General features: G+C 41.0%; 1 pseudogene; it reads left to right on the forward strand.

Moving 5' to 3' along the window:
• Window positions 1-1,293: 1,293 nt before the first annotated feature.
• On the forward strand, window positions 1,294-2,481 carry LOC127444845 (5-hydroxytryptamine receptor 1F-like; annotated as a pseudogene).
• The last annotated feature ends 1,714 nt before the right edge of the window (window positions 2,482-4,195 follow it).

Below are 4,195 nucleotides of genomic sequence, written 5' to 3' on the forward strand. Positions count from 1 at the left end.
GGTAAGTGTTCTCAGGCTTCGGACACCCCTCTATTAGAATTTTTACACATTTATCATGAGCAAAAGCTTCCAGCTCATTGACATTCTTTGGTTTCTGTGCTGCCACTGCTTCCTTGAAACCCCAACAAAGGTTTGCAATGGGATTTTAATGATGGACTGAAAGGGCTATTTAAGGACATTCCATGACCTATCCCTGAACCAGATTTTGGACAACTTGGATGTATCCCTGGTGTTATTGTCTTGCTGGAAAGTCCAGTGATCACCGAGCTTCAATTTACACACTGAAAGTATCAAATTTTTCATGCCAAAATGGCCTGATACCTGAAAGAATCCATGGTGTCAGTCACATAGTCAGGATAGCCGTTTCCTGCAGCCACAAAACACCCCCATAACAGGACTGACCCACCTCCATGCTTGACTGTGGGGATGGTGTCGTTCTTGTCATCACCTTGTCATCTTACTCCAGACATACTGCTGACCCATGGGTCTAAAACTCATTTTCAGTTTAATGTCATACTTCTATAAAACCTTCTTCCAGGACACCACAGGTCTTTCCTAATTACTTCTTGAATATTCAGTCAACTGGAGTCAACATTTCCCTTGGTGAAGTTTTGCTTACTTCCACACCCCAAGAAGGTTGCTGTTGTACCATATTTAAAAAAATGTATGAATGGTGCTGCCAACTTTGTCTATTGGAAATTGAAGTGCCTTGGAAATGTACTTTTAGCCATGACCTTTCTTGTGTAATGAAATAATCTCCTCTATTAGCTTTTGAGACAGCTTATTTTTAATTGCATATTTTGCATAGAAATACATTTTTGCTTACAACGCTAAACTTAAATTTTAAAATTTAAATAAGTATCATTGCAGATTAATGACTTAATTTTGTTTTAAAACAATTACTTGATTAGCCTTACATATTTAAGAAACGGCTACATGCAATAAGGGTTGAATAATTATGACATATTACATATAGACATATAGAAATATTAGGTTATATATTCACACTATGACTTTGAATGTGTCACTCAACTGATATAGATGTAAAGTTAAAAAATTCTGGGTCATCAGAAAAGCTTAACTTTGTAAATCCTTACTGTCTTGGGGGGTTGAATAATTTCGATTGCAACTGTACATGTTGTACCTTAACAGTACTATTTTTTGAGAGTTTAATGTATCAACCTCTATAAACCTTACATGCATACTTTTGTAGAAATGAAAATAGGCTTGGCACTTACTCATGCACTTTCATCATCCAACTCTTAAAGGTCACAACTATAAAATATTGTAAACATGGACCCCATCAGTTGTTCAGCTGTGGACTTCTCTGATGTTCTGGCCAACAAGCTGAGCCCCAGTAAGACCCTCCTCTCCTTGACTCTTTCCTTTCTGGCTGTGGCCACCACGGCCATTAACTGCCTGGTCATCACTGCCATCCTGATCACCCGTAAGCTCCACCAGCCCGCAAATACCTCATCTGCTCTCTCGCTGTGACAGACCTGCTGGTGGCTGTTCTAGTGATGCCTGTCAGCATTGTGTACATCGCAGAAGAGACGTGGGTTCTTGGCCCGATTCTGTGTCACCTGTGGTTGGGTGTCGATGTTACATGCTGCACCTGCTCAATCCTACACCTGGCTGCTATTGCCCTGGACCGATACCGTGCCATCACTGATGCCATTGCCTATTCCCAGAAACACACGTATAAAAAAGCAATCATGACCATTTTTGCCCTGTGGGTACTGTCTGTGCTGGTGTCTCTACCACCTTTGGTGTGGAGGAAATTCCCCTGTGTGGAACGCAAAGATGGGGAGAGGCAAATCATGGACTGCTGGATAGAACATGACCATGTAGCCTTCACTGTTTATTCCACATTTGGAGCATTCTATATTCCACCGACCCTCATATTAGTGCTTTACTACAAGATCTACAAGGCAGCAGAGACACTGCGCAACCATAGAGGGAGCAGCCGAGTGGTCAAACAGACAGTGAGCAGTGTTATGCTTTCTGGAATGAGTTCTGATAAAGATACCACCCTCAGTCCAGATACCTTCAGCCCAATTGAGAAGTCATTTTCAGATCCATTAACAGATGGAGAAAGGGGCTGCGTGGCTTCTTCGTCAGGGAATCACATCAGGGTTCAGAGGACCACTGGGGCCAGGGAGAGACGAGCAGCTTTAACATTAGGGTTAATCCTAGGGGCCTTTGTGGCATGTTGGTTACCATTCTTCCTAAAAGAGGTGATCGTCAATATCTGTCTGACCCACAGTACTTCCGCTGTGCTTGCAGATTTCCTCACCTGGCTGGGATATCTAAATTCCCTCATCAATCCACTAATATACACCATCTTTAATGAGGACTTTAAGAAGTCTTTTAAGAAACTTCTGCCCCTCTGTTGTTGCAACATCCTGTGAACTTTTAAAGTGTTGCTGAAATTTTGAAAAAAAGAAAAGAAAACTACAGTCACTGGAAGAGAAAAGTACAATTGCTCATCTCATGTGAAAAAAACTCAAAATTGCAAACTGGTGGATGTTTGCAAGAATTACTTGGAAACAGTACTGAACCAGACTGATCACAATGTGAATTCAGCAACAGGTTAAAAGTTCTGTTGCTGAAATTGGTCTGTGTTTACCAAAAATTTGAACCACTGCCCCTTGGCCGAAGCTGGAAGTGTTGTTAAATGTATGGGCACATGTGGGCTCCTGTTTCAGGATGAAATGTTCACAAAGTGGTGCCAAAAGCAAGTTGAATGTTTTGTTGCACATTATGTAATACAGTCAACAGGAATGCATATTTTATTAACTCTACTCCCAACCTAAACCCCAAAATCTATCCGTCAGTGGACTAAAAATGTAATTTTAGATGCAACCTCCAAATCGTGCTCACCATTGCTTATGTGAACGCGATTACTTCCTGGTTTCCAGGGGACTAGAATCCGTGTCCCAATGTTTGTTCACGCAAAGCACTATCAGTAGTGCTAAAGGGAAAGGTGACCACAGATAAGCTCAGAGTATGTACAGTGGATATAAAAAGTCTACACACCCCTGTTAAAACAGCAGGTTGTTGAGATGTAAAAAATGAAACAAAGATAAGTCATATCAGACTTTCTGCACCTTTAATGTAAAAATTACAACCTATGCAATACCACTGAAAACCAAAGTGAAACATTTCAGAGAAAAAAAATAAAAATAAAAAACTTAGTATAACTTAACTGCATAAGTGTGACCTTTTATAATTGGGTATGTGGCTGTGTTCAGAATCAACCAATCATCAAGCTCATGTGAAATAGTACACACCTGTCTTCACCTGAAGTGACATTGATTAACTCCTAATAAATCTCAGCTGTTCTTGTAGGATTTTTCTGACATCTTCTTGGTTGCATGCTACAAGAGCCATGGGACACAAAGAGTTTACGAAGCATCAATGGTATCTCATTGTTGAAAGGTATCACTCAGGTGAGGGCCAAAACATTTTTTCCAAGGCATTAGATATACCATGGAACACAGTAAAGTCATCAACAAGTAGAGAAAGTATGGCACAACAGTGACATTATCGAGAACAGGACGTCCCTCCACAATTGACGAGAAGACAAAGAGAAAACTGGTCAGGGAGGCTGTCAAGAGGCCTACAGCTAAATTAAAGGAGCTGCAGCTCTTTCTGGCAAGTACTGGTTGCTAAATACATGTGACAACTATCTCCTGTATTCTTCATCCGTCTGTGCTATGGGGCAGGGTGGCAAGACAAAAGCCTTTTCTGACGAAAAAACCAAACATCCAAGCCCGCAAAAACCTACATCCAGTCTCCCAAAACCATGTGGAAAAATGTGTTATGGTCTGATGAGACCAAGATTGAACTTTTTGCCCATAATTGTAAAGGGTACGTACTGTATGTTTGGTGCAAAAACAACACCGCACATCAGCAAAAGAACACGATACCCACGGTGAAGCATGGTGGTGGCAGCATCATGATTTTGGGCTGCTTTTCTTAAGTGAAGGTGGAGGGAATCATGAATAGCTCCAAGTACCAGTCAATTTTGGCACAGAACCTTCTGGCATCTGCTAGAAAGCTGAAAATGAAGAGATCTTTCAGCATGACAATGATACAAAGCACACATCCAAATCAACAAAAGAATGGCTTCAGCAAAAAAGATGAATGTTTTGGAATGGCCCAGATCTGAATTCTATAGAAAATCTGTGGT

Source organism: Myxocyprinus asiaticus, chromosome 8 (genome assembly GCF_019703515.2).
Source record: "Myxocyprinus asiaticus isolate MX2 ecotype Aquarium Trade chromosome 8, UBuf_Myxa_2, whole genome shotgun sequence".
Classification (NCBI taxonomy): domain Eukaryota; kingdom Metazoa; phylum Chordata; class Actinopteri; order Cypriniformes; family Catostomidae; genus Myxocyprinus; species Myxocyprinus asiaticus.